The following is a 20,129-nucleotide window of genomic DNA, read 5'->3' on the forward strand; positions in this document are numbered from 1 at the left end:
ATAGTAATTGTGCATTGAAATGAGTAAAGGTGTGTTCTCAGTAGAGGATGTGTACTCATTTTCAGTATAATTTTACCAGGGGTGGCCAATATGGCTGCAGCCTAAATCAACTGTTCCCGGTCCTTGGGCATTTCACACAAAGCGTAGCTGGAAAACTTTAAGCTTAGCTTAACTATTCACTTATTACTGGGCTACATCACCATAGCAACTAATGCTACATTACTACATCACCATAGCAACTAATGCTACATTACTAACCTGCTCCAGGGCTGATTAAGTTCTGGATTTCAGGTCATAGACAGCTCTTGGATGGATCAATGAAGGACTGACAGGTGGACCAGAGAAATAAATTTGAGAAATAAGTAGCTTAACTCCTACTCATGTTTTACTGTTCATCATAAGGTCATGCTTTCATGTGTACTCATGGATTAACAGAGAAAGTTGCTAGCACCATTAAAATGAAACTACGTATTAACTCAGATTTAATTTGTTAGGCTTTGTAAAGCTTAAACCCTGTTGAATGTGTTCATGAAATAGTCCCGGTATCCAGGAATATGCCTGCTCTGTATGTTGTGGTATTTTGCCTGCTCTAACACACCAGACTCAGCTAATCTAATTAAAGCTAATTAAATTGGCATCTATTGTAAACGGGTTTGGTAACACTTTATTAGGAGTGGTCCTTTGTAGATTAATAAACTCTTACTGAGTATCAGTGACACATCAACAACATATCAGTGAAGCAGCAGTAGTGAAGCATCTGAATCCCATAAGGTAAATAGGTGTACAGTTGGTACCTTAACTACATTAAGTAAATGTATTATTATGTTACATGAAGTAGACTTTATTAGATTTAGAAGATTTATCCATTAAGTGAAACCTAATCTTACAAAACCTTACTCAACACCTAACCATGGCCCTAATTCATTCTAACCCTAATTTTAATCTCAAAACAAACTCAAATCCTTATCCTAACCCTGGCACTAATCCTGACCCTAACGTTAACCTCAGCCCAAAACCTAATTCTAACCCTCACCCTGGCCTTAATCCTAATCCTAACTTTAGCCTCAACCTAAGACCTAATCCTTAACCTCTTTCTGATCCTAATCCTAACCTTAATCTTAACCTAATACTAAAACCTAATCCAGTTAAACTCCAGTTTCAGAATGGTGTCAGTGTGTCCATAACAGCTTGTTGAGGATGTTGCAATGGTCAGTATTAGACCTGTTACATGTTCAGTGACCACTTAGGTCAACCCCTACAGATACACCTCCAAATAAAGTGAAAAACAACGGAATTCAACAGATTATGAACACATTTTATTTACGCAGTCAATTAAAAGTCTCTTGATAATACATTAAATGTTTTCAGTGCTGCTACATCGATTTGGGCTGATATATTACTGAGAGTCTGTTGAGCATTTCATCTAAAACAGGACTAATCAAAATAAAGTGTCACAACATGTTAACGTCAAGTTTTCTGTTCTCTACGTGCAGTAAAACATGTTGGAATTATTGTCTGTGCTAACTGATCACATGCTACAGATGCAGCTGATAGAGATTGGGTTGAGAAGTACTGGAGCCTTCCTTTAAAACACTGAACCGGTTGATTTAGATCAGGGAAAATGCCGGTGTGGTTCCTGAAGGTAGCTGTAGTTGTACCAGTCCTTGTGGCTGTCGATGTTGAAAGAGAAGAACGGCCTGTGAGTGTTTCCTTGAGCTTTTTCCTTCTCTGCTGATCCACAGTGTTGAGAGGTGCTTTCATGTTTCCTTTAAAAACGTCCACTCGCCAGAGAGGCTTTGAACTCGCATGCAGGTCGAAGTCAACCACGCTGCCCGCCGCAGCCTGCAGACGTAACCTCCAGATGGCTCTGCTCGGAACAATGCGCACATATTTTGGGCTAATGCAAAGTTTGATCTGTACCATATGTATAATGAAGCTTGCATTTTAAATGAGATTAGCGTCAGGCAGTTTCACAGGGGAGAATGACTTAGTCCACACAGACACTCAAAACCACAAAGCCACAGATCTCCAGGCAGTCGGAAGAACCTGCGAACCTCTGAAGCAGCATGAATTTTTTGATCATATAGCACACCCCAGAGGCCTTTACGTTCCTGCAGCATTCTTTAAAAGCAATGCTTTTTTTTGGCCAAAAATCAAATGTAAACAATTTCCCCTGACCCTAAATGGGTGTGATGATCTAAGCGTGCTCTTTGCACCTTGCTAACTGGTATATGATTCTGTTCAGCCAAGAAATGTTTGATGTGTGTGTTTTGCTGCTTTAGTTTTGTGATAGAGCTAAGAGGCTAATAGAGCTACCAGATACTGGAAGCTTATTTAAAATTGCTCAGCATAATGTGCATGCTTAAATCTTCATGCAAGTTCCTCAAAACATGTAGAGTTGTTAAATAGTTCTCAAATAGATCTGCTTATGTAAACTGTATACTGTTATTTTTTTAAATGAATGAGGTCCCTAGTGAGTCCTGATTTAGTTCATTTCAGTGTTTCTTCCTCATTCTCCTGGGCAGCTTTTCCTTTTGAGTCTTGATCCCTCTGTGTGTCTTCCAGTGGTGTGGGTGTGGTTTTGCCAACTGGTGGGTGGTATTGCTATTCTTCACTCAAACACAATGGCCTAGCCTCTGTTGCCTTGACCCATTTCACATTGTGGGGCTGTTGTTAAATTCCACTTTTCTATTACACGCCTGTAACCATGCACAACATAGCTGATGAAACAAATGTTCCTCATATGATAATCCTAATTATTTCTGTAACCGTTTTTTTGCAACTTCCTCCATTCTAATGATGCATACAAGGCTATGTGACTGCTAATCGTGCCCTCATGAAGAGAACTTTCAGTCTGCTAAACTTAAGTGACTGTTAAGTTACAAACCAGGTGTTGTATTATAGAAACTCCCAACTCTGAAATCTCCAAACTCTTCTCTGTTTAGTCACCATGACAACTTCAGTTAGGACCAAATTTAGGACAAAATAATCAAAATACATAGAGCAGTAATGAACTTAACAGATGTGATAGTACAATAGCTTACATATTATAAAACCCTGTTGGGGTTACTCACTAAAACTGTCCTATTTGAATATGGATTGCTTCCACTTAACACTTCGTTTTTCTATATTAGTTTTTAAAATGGATTTAAATTAGCAGGCCATGTTGCATGTTTAATAAGTGTAGAGCCTGAAATGTTCAATACATTCTTAAAGTAGACATGTTGAAAACAACACATTCTGTCTTCAACTAGACAATCATTTTGTTTACATGCACTTGAGTAATCAGATAATGTAAAACTCCGGGTCTACATGAGTCCGTATTCGGATTTCTGCTTTGCAGCCAGCCAATAAACTCACAGAAGAAGACCTGATGTAAATTTAATGTAAATCTCAAACTTTATGCCACTGATTTTTCTTTAAAACTTTGCAGCCAATTTACCTGAAAACATGAACATACATCATCTAGAAGATGAAGAATGTTTAAATCCTTAATTTCATCAAGCATGTAGTCGGTTTCAGCATTGTTTGATTGCTCTTGCTGCTTGCTTATTTCTGGTACAGAAGTCTGTTTTCACACATGCACAGACTGAGAAATCCAAAAGAAATCAGAATAAGAATTTACATGCACTAGAAATCTCACTACTGAGCTAAAATCGAGCTCTTTTTTATCAGATTTCTTAATCGGATTTCCAGACCTTCCTCTGATCTGAGAAATCAGAGTTTGCTGTTTACTACATGAACATTTGAATAATCTGATAACTGCAGAAATCCAATGTGATTGGGTTATTGAGTGTATATAAATGCACTCACTGTGCTCAGTTAAGGAAAACTCTGTAAAAAAAAGAAAACAATAACACATAAAATGTGTTCAAATGGGTAAAACTGGTAAGCGTATTGGAATCTAATATGTGACTTTTTAATGTTTAGGAGAAAATGTGACCAATCTTTTTGAAGTAATGTGTTAATTTTGTCTTGTAATGACCCCATGATTGTCCAAGGATGTTGCTTGAGATGGTATTCTTCTGCACTGCTGATTGGCTAATTGTAGGGCACTGGATCTAATAGAGAGTTGAACAGTCACGGCTTCTAGCTGTTGTTAATATGACTGGAATCCTGGGATTCATTTTTATAGTGTTCCAGACAGTTTCACAGAGAAATACCAAACCAAAGTACTTCATAGAAAAATTGTTTGGCATTTGGGCGGCGCTCCAGTGCCCATAGTGTATGAAACACCCCTGGTTTCTTCCTTATGTTCTTAGGAAGTTTGTCCTTTCGAATCCCAGTTTAATTCAGTGGTTTTTCCTCATGCTCTTTGAAAGTTTTTTCTAACTTGGGGTGGACCCATATTTCTGATCCACAGTAAGACAAAGTCTAATGTTAAAAGTGCTGTACAAATAAAAACTGAACCGAGCTGAGCCAACACAGTGGTTAAGCACGGCTGAGTGACCAGGATACATCACTGCATGTTCAATGGCAGGACAACACCCACAGACGCACATACTGTTTAGACAGCTCATGTCATAACACACTGCCCCACACCAGTCTGGACAGACCGATGACTGGAGTTTCAGAAAGACAAACAGTTCTGTTTTGCAAAAACAAGGTTTACAAACACCTTCTCCTTCAGACAACTATATAATATCTCTTTTCATTTTTGCATATTTCAACATTTCTGAATGTGTTGCCAAACGATGCAAAGACTTGGACATTAGGGTCCACCAAATACATGCTGTACAGTATTTTCCTAGTTTATGCTAAGAGGACACCACACAGTCATTCAGGTGTTTCAGAGCGACCCCTTCACCTGTGCTGTCTTGACTCTCACCGTTAATGCCTTATTCTGCCTCACTAAAACATAATTGCTATACTTCAAATCTGTCACAAGCCTTTTCAAGCACAAAAAAGCTTTACACGGAGTGTACTGCATGGAATGCAAACAGCTAGCGGTGCGGTGGCCATCAGCAGCCAGAGGCCCTACATTCTCTCTTCAGTGAGGTGCAGTACAGCGTAAAACAGGGTAATGTGGATATTTCAGGCATAACAGCATAATACTGCAAGGTACAATAAAGGTATGCTGAAGGAAATCTCAGAGGGAGGTCTGAGACACTCATGAAACACTCAAAACTCACTGGCCCATGTTTATCAGCACTCTTGGTGTACAATCTAGAACTCGTCCTTCCATCTGGTCCAAAAAAGCATACATTAGGATATAAAAGGCAATAGCTTATGCTGGGTTAGTGGTCTTACTGAGAAATCCTTGGAGCAAAAAGCCCAAGAGCAGAGTTCAGATCCTACCTTACAAAGATCTAATTTAAGCCTTCTCCTAATCATGCAGAGTCAGTGACAGAGGGAATTATGTGTTGAGAGACTTAAGATCTTACGCTACTCAGACCAAAGACAAGTTCTGCAATTTTACTTTTACTCCAAATATAGTCAACTTGCCAAGATACGATTGCTATCTGAAGTTTGCTTCATTAGTTTTGCACTGGAGCTAGAAAGCTAATGTTGCTAACAAGTAAGAAAAGCCTGTACACCATCATCTATCACTGGGCAAACGTCGTGCCTCATCTACTGGCCTGAAGATGTGTGAAGGTGTTAAGTAATCTCAAATACATTTGTGTATGTGGTTTCTGATATTGTATGATGTACTCTTATCTATAAAAATAGTGGGGGTCAAGCCCAATGTCAGGGGGTCATTTATTGGCACAATATCCCACCACCCAATCATTATGTCTCACTTTGTACATCCTTCTATAGTGGCAAACAGCAAAAAGCACGTGTGTCCACTGCTGTCCACAGGCAGTACAAGAGTCTGCATAAATGAATCATAAATCGGCAGACAAATTTACAAGAAAGAACAAAGATGAAACAGAAGCTGTCAAAGGAAAGACCTGAAATATACACCAGTGACCCACTTTGTGGGTCAAGTTAAGACTATTTGGAGCACATACTCACCACAGGCCCTGTATGATCAGCATAGTGTCACTGGAGATTCGAGTCTCACTGTGACCCAGCTTGGAGTAAGGAAAGCACTCACATCAAAGATGCTGCATTACAACATGAAGGATATTGATGCGCACTGCACACAAGGAAATACTTGTTATAATAGACTTGTGAGGCGAGTGTGCTCTGCGGTGTTTGGTCTGAATGGCCTCTCATTGTTTATATTTTATGTATTGTTTATCTTTGCAGAGGCTGAAAACCATTAGTCAACATTTTGGCAACATGCTTTACTATCTCACACAAGCTTCTCGCTAGAGGCTCAGGGGTAAGCGTGAGGAGAATACAAGGGCCCTTGCTGGAAGTTACTTCATGCTGTACTGTAGATAGATAAGTAAACAAATAGAGGGAGTGATTGATTGCTGGTTAAAGGAGGGTCCAGTGAGTGACGGCCCAGCTGCTGACAGCTGAGGGGGGGTTGCAGATGATGGTGGGTAGATGGGGGTGTGGGTTTGAAAAGGAGGAAAAGAGGGTCCAGCGGAGCGGATCCTCGCGGGCCGTCGGCTCTGTTTGTGTTGGCCCGCGCCCAGCCCTTCATTACTCCTCCTGAGATACAGACTGTAGCACTATTTACAGCCCAGCCTGCGCTGTTCGTGCGAGCTGCAAATCCTTTTCTATCTCTCTCTCTTTCTCTAGACTCTCACTCTTTGGTCTCTTTCGCCTTTTCTTGAGTCAGTTCAATTCAGTAAGCTTAATTTAGTCTTACGACTCTCTCTCCTTGATCTTTCTTTAGATTTTAGACTCTATCTTTAGCATCTTTTTCTCTATATCTACACTGTATCTATTTCTCTAGACTGGTTTCTCTAGTCTTTCTCTCTATAGGCTCTCTCACTAGACTGGATGTGTCTCTCTAGACTCTCTCTCTCACTCTGCCTTATGGTCTCTTTTTCTCAGATCTGTCTCTCACTATACACTATTGCTCTAATCCTTTTTTAAGGTCCCTCTCTCAAGTCTCTATCCATCTGTCTCTTTCTAGATGTTTTTTTAGGTTGTGTTTTCTCTAGTGTCTTTTTAGATTCTCTTTCACTCTATAGACCTTTTTCTAGTCTCTCTATTTACACTCTATCTCTCTCAAGTCTATTTTTCCTTAATCTTTTTCTCTCTATGGTCTCTCTCTAGCACGTCTCTCTCTATTTCTCTCTCACTTCTCTAGATTCTCTTTCTAGACTCTCTTTCTCCACCAGTTCTTTCTCTAGACTGGATCTGTCTCTCTCTCTCTCTCAGTCTCTATACATTCTCTCTCTCTCAAGTCTCTGTCCATCTGTCTCATTACAGTATCTCATTTTCTCATTGTCTTTGTCTCTCTAAGCTCTCTTTCCCTCTCTCTTTCTCTTTCTCTCTCTAGACCTTCTTTCTAGAATATCTCTCTCCATCCTTACAATTTCTCTCTCTAGATTGTCTCTGTTTTTCTCTAGTCTCTCTCTCTCCAGGGTCTATCTCGCACTCTTTAGATTCTACCTCTCTCTAGACTCTTTGTTTTTCTCTAGTCTCTCTCTCTCTCTCTTGACTCTCAATCAAGTCTCGCCTTCTGTCTAAAGTCTCTCTTTCTAAGCTTTTTATTGTCTGTCACTATGTTTTTCTCTTTCTGTAGACTCTAGACTCTATCTCTCTCTAGATTCTCTTTCTCTCTGTAGGCGTTTTTCTAGCATCTCTCTTTAGATTCTATCTCTCTCTCAAGACTCTATTTTTCTGTAGTCTTTCTCTCTCTAGGGTTTCTCTCTCTAGCACGTCTCTTTCTTCATCTCTCTCTTTCTCTCTTCTCTAGACTCTCTTTCTAGACTATCTCTTTCTACAGGTGCTCTATAGATTGTCTCTGTTTTTCTCTAGTCTCTAAGCTTTATCATTCATTCTTTAGATTGTCTCTCTCTCCCCAGGCTATATCACTCTCTTTCTCTAGTCTCTCTCTCTCTCTCTCTCTCTCTCAACTCTTAATCTAGATCTCTCTCTCTCTCTCTCTCTAAGCTCTTTATTACACTTTAGACTCTTCATCTCTTTTGGTAGACAATCTCTCTTTCCAGATTCTCACTTTCTTGTGATTCATTCTCTAGTGTCTCTCACTAGACTCTATCACTTTCTATCACTCAGTATCTTTCTTGCTAGTATCTCTGTTTCCATATACTCCTTCTTTAAGCTTTCTCTTTCACATTCTTTCTCTTTTTGTCTTTTTCTTAACTCTTTGTATAGTCTTGTTCTCCAAGCGCTCTCTCTCTCTCTCTCTCTCTCTCTCTCTCTCTCTCTCTCTCTCTCTCTCTCTCTCTCTCTCTCTCTCTCTCTCTCTCTCTCTGTGTATCCTCCTGGCCCCTCCCTTGCTCCATGTCTAAGACACAGTGTCATAAATACTCTTCTGTTTGTTGAAACTTCAGTCCTGATTGATCGCTTTTGCTCAGTGCCTCTCCATCTCTTTCTCTTCACCTTCCTTCCTCCCTCTCTCCTACCCTTCTCCACGTCTTCCTATCAGCAGCCGTACTGATGTCATGAACACTGATGCACAGGGCAGTACTCGTAATCCTCCGCTGGCCTTTCAGGTTCGTTTCCATTCACTCCCTTTGTTGCTGCTGTGCCTTTGTTTCCATGCTGTAAGGATCCTGTCTCAATTTCTCCAAATGTCTTGGCATCATGATGCTTGTCTCAGATTTGTTTGTCCAAGAGAAGTGTTCTGTACACAGTCACTGTCCTGCCAGCTTTCCACTCTACTCCAGTCTTCTGGTAATGGCTGCTTAAGTTCCTATGCTTTTTCTCCTCTAATGCGATGTTTGGGGCACTGGAGGAGAGACTGCAGCTATGTACGAATGTGAGATAATTAAGCATATAGTTACATACATCACTATTACAGCAGGGCAACAAAGCAGAGCAAATGCCAGCACAAGCAAACACACATTATCCTGGTCAACAAAGTAAACCAATGTTTTCCTTTTGAGTTTGTTAGTTTAGCTGGTCTGGTCATGGTGGTCGGCCAGCTTGCTATTCATGCAAGTATAACCAGCATAACCAAGTATAGATAAGCTTCAGCTTTTTTAAGCACAGTTAAAGCAGCACTGTGTAATATTTTTGGTAAAACTATAAGAAGTAGCATTACTAAGTCTGGTGAAGGAAGAACATGCTAACATTTGGTGTGCGTGGGGTGCTGCACAAAGCCTGAAATGATCACTTAAAAGTCAGAGGTACTGGGATAGATCAGGAACGTTTTGAACTGCATCATACATCTTTACATATTAACGTCATATGCACAGACCCAAAAAAGAAGTCTGACTTGATGTTTAGATCTCAATGCAAAATTCACATTATAATGCTGATGTGAGCTATGATAACAATAATAATTTACTCACATCCTTGGAAACGCATCCTTCACCAAGTTTTGACTTGTTCTCTTTGAATACCTTTTCAATGCACTTCAATGTACTTGAATACTTTTTTTTAATGCAAAAGTCAGATTACCCCTTGTAGGGTAACCACATTTAAAGCACAACCAATGTTACAAAATGTTTTTCTGTATGTTGCATACAATTACACATTTCCACCAAAAAGGTCTCCAAGTCACCAAATCCTGAATAGTGTTGCTTTAGCACAGCTGCCATGTGCAGCCTTCAAGTCATGTTGGGAAAATGGCATTTAAGAACTGAGAGCACATGAATGGCACACAATGTTGTAATTATGTGTGAAATTTTGTGTTTTTTTTTTTTTTTTTTGATGAGCATTGACCTTCTGAGCAAAAAAACTTTAACTGATAACTTTATAAAAAACATGAACACATGATATGCATACTTATAACTGGATAAAAACAATACTTGGAAAAATACCCTTATTGGAAAATTATAACCTTATTCTTTTTGATGAGGGACAAACATAATCAAATAATAAAGCATTATTCCCAGCATGTCCACTTTGATTCTGACCAAAACCACTTAAACACATACCATGTTATATTTGAAAGCAGCAATATTAACTAGCTAGCTAGTCAAGCATTTTTCCTTTTCCTTTAGTCTAACACAGTAGTTGGCTCAGTTTTAGGGTACTAGAGAGAAACTTCTGTGTAATTGGTAGGCTAACAAATAAGAATAAACGCTGATACAAGCAGCTGCTCAGTCTTGTTAACATTAGCTGGATAGGTAGCTTGTTAAGCTAATTGGTTACCAGAAAACAAGCAATTTTATTCATTTAGCTTCGCAAATCATTTCTCATGTGCATTTCATAGTGTGTGAGGTTTTGTTATATTGGGAGAGCGATCAAGTACAAACTCAGTGACAACAGCCTGGCCATAGAACAGGGCAGGTATAAAGTGTCCTGGCTGCCCACAGAGGAGAGACTGTGTTGTTATTGTCTGATAGGTGAGGTTGAAATAGAGATGAAGAAATTTACATAAACAAATTCAACAAATTAATCCCAAATTTTGGAAATGTACACAATTGGAGATATTACAAATAATCCTTGGAGAATAATTGCTAAATATGTAACGGCAGGCCACCACCTGAGAAATAGTAGGTAACCACCACCCCACATACCCCCATCCTCTATTTCCCCACTCTACTTTGTCTACTTCATTGTTCACTGCTACTTTAATGATGCTTTAGCAATACTGTAACTGACAGTCATGCTAATAAAGCTATTCTGCACTGAAAAAAAGGTATTCTGAACTGACTGAACCTGTGTCTGAAACTCTGCCACAAAGTTGATTCCACTGCTAGTTAGCAAGAGTCCCTCCTGGAAAGACGGCATAGATCAGCATGCATTATGATGGTCTAAATTGATTTATGCTGGTTTGTACTGGTTTGATGTTGATTTAGCTGGTCATCCAACATGATCATGCTGGTTGACCAGCATACCAACATCCAGAACACATCATACGCTGGTTTGCTGGTGACCAACTTTGCTGGTCTATGCTGGTTGTTCTAACAGGGTTAGAAGCTGTGTAGATTACAGTAACAGCAGGCTAAAAAGCTGAACATGCAGCTGTTCAAAAAGCTGTCATATTATTGTTAGTTAGCAAGTTAAGTAGTGTTTGTTCAGTTAAGGAAGATAGTGGTGAATGAGGCCCAATTTTAAGCTTCACAAAGCCTTCTATTGCATTAGTGAATGCATGTGATTTTGGAAAGTGAGGAGAGGGGCTTTGGCTGATGTTCACCCTGCTGGTATAAGTTAGTTTAAGCTGGTCTAGTGTTCGTCTGGTGCTGGTTTAGCTGGTCACTCAGCATGACCAGCATCCAATACACATATACAAAATATGCTGGTTTTGTTGGTGACCAGCTGTTTTCACTATAATACACTCGTTTGGGAGCCACTTTGAGCTGGCATACTACAAAATTTCAGTGACTGAATTTTTCTGAAAATCATCAAAAGTGGCATCTAATCTTTTAGATTTAATCTTTTCATTTTTATTGGGACAAGTTTTTCTCACTCAAACATGTTCCTCTGCAGTTGCGTTCAGTTTTAGCATAGCCTAGATTAATTCAATTATTTAATGGAAAGCATATAAAGAATACTGATTGACTCAATATCTTCTACTTATACATTTTTATACCCGCCTGAAAGTTGTGCAAACATGTGTGATTGCTTGGTTGTGCTTTATAGCTGTTTCTTCTTTAAGTGATGAGCACTAAAGCTTGTGTACTAATAGCACCCTCTGCTGGAGAAACTTCAGGCTGCTATGTGTGAGATCCAACACCACATCCATTTGCTTTATATATTAAAAAACTAGAGATTTTCTGTCATCATTGCAAAGGTGCTGTGGAATTCCACTTCAGATGCCTTTGGGAAGCCATTAAGTATTATGTATAATTTTATTTAGCAAGTTATTGAAAATTGAATAAGCCCTGTAGTTCTCTCAGTCCTTCATTATACAAGTTTGCACATCACTTTGCAGTAGTATATGTATTTCCAACAATGAGTACATAGTGAATAGGGCACTTTGTAGTGTAAGAATTGGTTTACTTGATCCACAAATTATGTTTCCTATCATAGTGTTATATATAGTGCTGCTGATTATCTAATGTAGACAGTAGAATAATGAATAAGGGGCTACTTTGAGCAGAGCATTAGAGGAGGAGGAGCTGCATGATGAAGACATTCCTTCCCAGTGTGCTCATCTAAACAGACTGAGTTAAAAGCCATTCTGTGCACTGTGGGGCAGTCAGGCTGCTTTGGTGGCAAACGTATCTCACCAGGTTTACCGCTGGGCTTCAGTTTCCTATGCATGTCAGGGATAGTTAGGCTTTCCCTGCTGCTCAGGTTTCCGAGGCCATGGTGGGCTATCAGTCACCGTGGGCTGGCTGCCCACCCTTACCCTTGACACACACATGCTGCAGAGGTCTGAGGCTAGACTAGTTGAAGGTGGCATAATGCATTTGATTAGTCCTATAGTTGACAAGATTAGTAGCTATGCAACTATGTAGATCATGATAAAAGCAGTTTGACAAAGCAAATGCTGAGAATAAATGCTGAGAATGGTTAGCAAGATTAGTAGCTATGTAGCTATATAGATCAGCACAACAGCAGGCTAACAAAGCAAAAAATACAGGAAAAGCAGCTATTAAAGCAGCTGTCATATTAGCATTAGCTGTCTTTCCAGCCTTTTATGCCAGTGTTATTCATTATTCAATATGCAAATGTCAGCTTAAATCTTTCGGTATAAAGTATATATATATATATATATATATATATATATACTTTGCAGAGCATTTGTTAATTTTTTTTTCCTAGTCAGAATGAATCTAAGTATTTAAGTGTAGTAAGTGTAGAATGCCCCCAAATGTTCAGAAACAGCCCTGTCTGTAGATATGCAATTATAGCCCCACTTCTAGATTGAGAGTGATCAGCTACACAAGAATAGAGCCAAGAGCAGCTCTGTGACCATTGATGAGGGGCTGGAGGGTGGCTAACACAAACTGTGCATCAACAGATGGACTACAGTCTCTAACTGTACACCAGCAAAGTGGAGCTACAATGGAGGGTTTCTGACAAAGTGCACAGTGAGTGTATGTACTGTAGAAAGCTTTTTGGTGTTTGTTGGAGAGTAAAGCAGGTTTGGATTGTGGAGGCATATGTGATTCAAGGGCACTTTCCTACTCTCCAGTTTTCTTCTCTGTGGAGTGAACCTCTTCATTTCCGAAAGCTACAATGCACTGACATCAACCTCTGAGCCACAAGTTGAAGTACTTAAAAAGATGTGTATGTGTGTCCAAGCAACCACAGGATAGTGTGGGTTAGGAACAATCCTGTTTACTGTGCATTACCCCAGAGGACCAGCTGTTCTGGGGAAGTGAAGTATGCTTAGTCACCCATCAGACAGCACAATGCATCCTCCGCTGCGGTCACTCTAGGGGATCTGGCCTGTCCTGCTATTTGGCTGGAAATGCCACGGTTCCCTCCATTGGAGTCATCTGAATTCTTCAGCTGATGACACTAACATCAACCATCCTGGAAGTGTTGCAGTAGGATGTGTGGATTAGGTCATCCTGGTAAATGTAGCATGTGTAAAGGTGTGCATTATTTTAGCAGACCACACACACAGGAAAAGCTGGAAATGTTTAGACAGCATGGGAGCATACATTTCATTCAATTTTCTCACCCACTGCAAAGGTCAACAGTTGTGATGTCACTGCCGCTAGTTTGGTAACACTTTATTTGGATGGTCCATTGTACATGTTTTATCTTTATGATGTCTTTAGAAGTTCACCTTGGCAATAAGAAGGAAAGGGGTCAGTCTGCCCCCTGCTGTTAGTGTTCAAATCATAGGTTAACAATGAATTAGAGGTGCTTTACTGTATATTACAGGTGTGCCATATGAGGGCTCTGTTTTATATTATTTTGATACAGTACAAGAAAGAAAATACTACAAATACTGTCATACAGATAATCACCATCATATGCACCTGTGAAACAGCATCTGGCAGCTAGGTCCCAGTGCTCACTTCATGTCCACAAGTTTACATTGCTGGGATGCTTAAAAAATTCTTATGGTAAATGTATTTACTGCAATGTACAGCCTCATGTGGCTTTTTGCTGATTGGCTGAGCTGTGTTTGAATCCATTAAAAATACCCCATATCGCTAAAAGCCTTTGTGCTGTTAATGGAATAATCTTCAACTACAATACTTTTTGCAAGTATTATCACAGGTAAGGGGGCACTGATGAAGTCAGAACCCAGTACTGTTTAAACTGAGGAGCTGACTAGTTGTTTTCTTACTTTCTAGCTAACAGGTTAAAAGGTAAAACCTCAGCTAAACCTCCACTAATATGACCGGCTTAAATTAAAGCACTATGCATTTCACTGTAAAATTGCAACATAGAAAAGTAAATAATGTTTTTTTAAGGGTCTTACAGATGTGTTTATTTCTGCCTTGAAGAAGCAACAAACCCAGGCAGAGCCTCTCTTCTTCCTATATAGTGCACTATGTTAGTTATGAAATTCAGGTTTCTGTTTGCAAACAGTCCAACATACTTGGCTGAATCCCAAACGGTTATTAAATGGTTATTAAATTTTGCACTGATTGGATGCTGGAGCGAATATAATGTATGTAGTATTTTTACATAGGTAGTATAGGGAGCCTTTTGAGACTCAGCACTAGCTGTGATGACAGGGAGCGATGTTGCGGATGCATACGCTGAGATAAGCGAGTTTTATTTAGGGCAAATCCAAGGTCATAGTCAAAATAGTCCAGGTTCAAACAGCAGATACGGAGAGCAGGAGAGACAGACGTGACAAAATGAACACAAAACCTGAAACAAGAACCAAACACCACAAGAATACAATACAATACAATACACCCAACACATCAAACACGATCAAACAGGCTAACAAACATGCAAACAAAGCCCAACAAGAAGCTCAGAAAAACACAGAGCTTAAATACAAGGGTTAACAAGGGACAGGCAGAAACACAGGTGGGAACAATTAGGGGGCGGAGTCACAAAACAAGGTGCCAAACTAAAAACCAAAACAGAAGCACATGGACAGGACAGGGAGCGGCCAATCGTGACACTAGCATGGGAAAAAGAACATAGCTTGGTGGTAAACTAGACTGGAAATTGCATAGGTGCTAATAGGAATTAGCACTGTAGTTGTGGTAATTTGGTGAACAAAAGCTACTTACAAAACGAGGTTTTTGCATTTAACAAGACAATATTATGTATATGCAATAATATATACTGATGGGTGAGTGAATGTTTTTGTCCTCATTCTGCAGTCTATAGTTACTTTGTTACTATAGGTACATTTCAAATTGGATTGTATATTGCGATTATTATAAGTCATAAATTATTGAACATGTGTGTATTTTAACAGAATTTATGTTATCTACTGTGTTACAAAAGCAAAATGTCACTTGAGGCCCTGCATTACAGTGATTTTATCACAGGTAAGGGGGTTTTAGGCTCTCCGCATCCGCATACTACATATCTAAACTGCATGTCTAGTAAATCCTGCTTTTATAAAAGAATAATTTTTAAAGAACTTTTATAAAATCTTTCCAAGCTATTGTTGAATTCTGTGTTAAAGCAACAAGTTGTTGTCCTGCTCATGGACATCATAATTCTGTAATTGGCATCATGCCCATAGTAACTCTAGGTCTAAGCAGTTTTCCTCTGTGGGAAAAATTGAACAATGTTTTCAAAAAAGTGCTTGCTTTGTACCCTGTTGTTCTGTGCACACTCTTTTTTCTGAACATAACGGGATCCTCCGAATTACAAAGTCTTTAAGTAGTCCGAATGCAAATACATACAAGCTAAGAGTGCTTTACATTGACATCAAGACTAATAACCTCACAAATATACCCAACGCAGAACTGCAGATAATCAAGTGTGATATTTAAGTTGCTTTGGCAGTAGTTGCCTACAGATTGAGCAGCTGGTGTTGGTATATAATAGTGTTGAAGTTTAATAGTAAACTAAATTTCATACACTGTCATTTCTGTTGGCATGAGTATTAGCTCCCATTTTGAAAAAAAGAGTAGTTTCTCATAGAAAAAAAACTGCTTGGACCCAGAGTTCCTGATATAGGCATGACGCACAACCTCAGAGTTCTGTTGGCTACCACAAGATAAACTAACTGCATTACTTAATGGAAGAATTTTCTAATTTGATCATTCTTAATACATTAAAGCCACACTATGTAGAATTTTTGGATTTGGAGAACCCTCTGATGAAAATGTGCCCTTGCATGTGTTATGTGTAAGCACACGTTTTGGCATTTTTGTGTGTGTGTGTGTGTGTGTGTGTGTGTGTGTGTGTGTGTGTGTGTGTGTGTGTGTGTGTCTGTAGTGGGTTTTCCATTCAGTAGTCTTCTCTAAATTTTCACTTTCTTGAATGAAAAAGCTCAAAAATTAGTCTGACTGTGGCACATAACTTTTCGCAGGTTGTTTTCGGCATTCTGAAACACCTAATCAAAGCTCAGTTAAAGAATAGCTGCCAGAATTTTCTGGTGCATTTAGATTCCAAGATGCAAGATGGACATCTGGACATCTGGAGTGGCACAGATTAGATCATCCAGAATGCGGCAGCACGACTCGTCTTCAATCTGCCCAAGTTCAGCCATGTCACCCCATTGCTGCGCTCCCTTCACTGGCTTCCTGTAGCTGCGCGCAGCAGATTTAAAACCCTAATGCTTGCCTACAAAGCCAAAAATGGACCAGCCCTACCTACTTGATGGCAATGGTAAAATCTCGAACTGTACCACGAGCCCTTCGAGCTTCGAGTACAGCTCGGCTTGACCCGCCATCCCTCAAGGTGCACGGAAGACGAGCGTCGAGAATGTTCTCTGTACTGGCACCCAGGTGGTGGAATGAACTCCCACTGGCTGTCCGAACAGCAGAGTCTCTTGCTGTCTTCTAACGCAGACTGAAGACTCATCTCTTTACACAGCACTTAAATGAGCATTGAACTATAAGCTGCACTTATTTTATTTATTGTATTGTATCTTATTGTTATTGTATTGCATTGAATGGCACAGAGTTCTGCGCTCAACTCTGTTTCTTTTTCTCTTGGTGTCTGCAGTGACATATTTGTTTCTAGCAGTATCTGAGCTCAGGACTGTCTTTTCTCTAAGCTATTGGTAACTAGCAAAGATACTTTCTCTAGATTGACAAAGCACTTCTTGTAAGTCACTCTGGATAAGAGCGTCTGCTAAATGCTGTAAATGTAAATGTAGATGGGCCACTGCTCGTCCTGTCTGGCATCTCAGAGCTGCCAAATAAACAAAATGGCCATAAAAGGATGACAAATGGCTGTAAAAGTGATTAAGTTAGATCTGTCCATCTTGCTTGTTTCAGTGCAGCCCTTAATCATCGTAGCCTACGTCATCTAAAATGTACTTCTTTGCATAACTGCAGAGGAAGGAAATGTGACTCAATTTGCATTGTTTTCTGCCCAAATTTTTTAAATGCGAATAACATTTTAACCGAAATCTGGCTTCTCTCTCTCTCTCTCTCTCCCCCTTCACAGGTGTACCTACTTTGGCCATCAGTCATGTGAGGAGGACCTCTAACCAATTGGAATTCTGGATGGTGTAAAGGGGGAGGAGCCTAATCCTTAAAAAGTTGTATTCAAGTTGCCTGAAAGAGAGGAGACTGCCATCATAGTTCCTGAGGAGATGAGTCTGATGATTGCAAGTGCATTCAAAGAGAACTCTAACTTGAAACTTGGTGAATGACATGTCAAGAATCTACTATTGTTAGCATATTTTCATCAATACAGTGTCGATTTTGCATTTGAGACCTAAACATCAAGCCAGATCTACTTTTTGAGCCTTTATATGTGACATTAATACCTAAAGATGCATGAAGTGATACGAAAAACTTACAATCACATTATAACCCTAACCCAAATCACAATCTAAACCTAACCTAAATCACATTATAACCCTAACCCAAATCACAATCTAAACCTAACCTAAATCACATTATAACCCTAACCCAAATCACAATCTAAACCTAACCTAAATCACAATATAACCCTAACCCAATCACAATCTAGCCCTAATCTTTCCCCTACCTTGCTATAACACTGATCACAATCAGTTAGATTGCACCAAAAGATTTTGAGCATTTGTACCTAAGCCAATATATCCAAATTAAATACGACACCAGTTTTTATCAGTGTGCACAGCATCATAGTTAGGTTTTGTGAACCTACAGGTTCTTGCCTTGGCCTTGCATTACCACTCAACTAATGTTGAATGACACTGGACCTTACAGCACACTTTGCAGTAACTACAACCAGAACACAATTTATTGAATCAAGCCGTCCTGGGTGTTTAGTTAGAGTAAGATTAGTTCATTCATGTGACGTAGAAAACATGGTAATCAAAACCTCTATTATCAGAGCATGTTTTATTACAGGGAACAATTTAACTGACAGAGAAACATAGACTGACTACATCATCATTATCATCATCATCATCATCTCCTGAACAGTTCTGGGGGCATTAGTTAACCAGTTTTTAGACATGTGGACTGCAGACAGTAGCTGGGGGTTGGAACCAGAGCTGCACCTTGTCAAAAGGTCTGCAGTGCCAGGCCCTGAGATACGAACTGATGTTTCGACTCATTGAGTGTACAAAAAAACTCCAGTCCAGCCGTCCGGCTCTCTGAGCACAAATAAACAGCTCACTTCCACGTTTGCCTTGCCTGTTAGAGTCAGACGCTACAGTTATAACCCCCCTGCTTTTGTCGTTGTAATTGTGAATGCAGCAAGTTTTTGAGAATCCAAATGAAAATAACTTTTTTCTGTGAAAGGAAAATAAACAGCGAATGATTTTCCCTGAGAGGAAACCTTTAGTTTACTATATGACATGTTTCTTAATAGTGCTAAAGTGTTCTGTGTTCTTTAAATAAACAATGGAGAGTTTTGCATAGAAGGGCATGAAAGAATGTAGGATTTCACCAGGCCTCACACACATGTCAGCAATTTGGCTGCCTTGTGTATTTTGGATGTAAAAAAAAAAAAAAAGAAGCATTTCAAAGTAAACGAAAGAGTGCGAGTCTTATCCGCCTGGCAGCTGCGCTCTGTACCCAAATTGCTTTCAGCTGATGCTGCGCAGCTCCAGCTTGCTTGGATAAAGTCAAGTGATGCATTGCGATACTGAGAAAACAACACGGACAAAAATAAATAAGCAGGAGAGAAAGCCCCTCGGCCTGTGCTCGGCCTTCACCTCTCGGACCTCTGCCCCACTCCCCCCAGTGCACGCACAAGCACACTAGCTCCCAAACACTTGTGATGTCATGGATGAATGTCCACGGACACTGTATTTCTGCACAGATGTTCAGTCAGATGTATCATGGTGACATATAACTATGACAGTTGATCCCAAAGAGTGGATAAAAATGTTGCTTTGAAGTTCATCATCAGGTAGTTTTTGTGGAACATCCTTCCAACAGCATCACATCACAAAGATTACTATAAGATTGTTTACTAATGTCTTAACAGAGCAGCGATGACAGAGATGATCACAAATCTACTGTATACTCTATAATGACCGAAACAAACTACCACAAATACGCTCTATTAATGACTGAGTTGATCACAAATCTACTATAAACTTTCTATAAATAGTGAGTTGATCATAAATCTACTGTATACTTTCTATAATGATCAAGATGATCACAAGTCTACTGTATATGCTCTATACCGACTGAGATGATCAGAAATCTACTGTATATGCTCTATTATGACAGAGATGATCTCAAATCTACTGAATACTCTCTATAATGACTGAGTTGACCACAAATCTACTGGAAATTCTCTGTAATGACTGAGATGATCACAAATCTACTGTATACTTTCTACAATGACTGAGATGGTCACAAAACTACTGTATACTCTGTATAATGGTCATGGTGATTATGTATCTACTGGGCACTCCATAATGATTATGATAAGTTCCATACAATTGAGTCAAGACCATCATAAAACTGCTTGACACTCTACAATGTTCAGGGAAATCTATAAAATTACTGGACAATCTCCCTGGACAAATATGGTCAGTATAATCATGAAGCTACTGGACGACCTCTTTGATGGTTAAGATAATCATAAAACTGAGACTGAGACAGTCTAGTAGTAATAAGTTCAAGTTACTGAATCAGAGACCAATTTACCATCAGAAATGTTGGTGATATTTTGTGGTCCAGCTGTATCAC

The 20,129-nt window shown here is 39.5% G+C and overlaps 1 long non-coding RNA gene across 1 annotated transcript; it reads left to right on the top strand.

Annotated features, from left to right (window-relative positions):
• The first annotated feature begins 1,553 nt into the window (after window positions 1-1,553).
• On the top strand, window positions 1,554-17,711 carry LOC108433517. The gene is made up of 2 exons (XR_001858297.2): window positions 1,554-1,699; window positions 17,434-17,711. It is a non-coding gene; the product is annotated as an uncharacterized LOC108433517 (long non-coding RNA).
• Window positions 17,712-20,129: the final 2,418 nt, after the last annotated feature.

The sequence above is a fragment of the Pygocentrus nattereri genome, chromosome 18 (genome assembly GCF_015220715.1).
Source record: "Pygocentrus nattereri isolate fPygNat1 chromosome 18, fPygNat1.pri, whole genome shotgun sequence".
NCBI classification, from domain to species: Eukaryota; Metazoa; Chordata; class Actinopteri; order Characiformes; family Serrasalmidae; genus Pygocentrus; species Pygocentrus nattereri.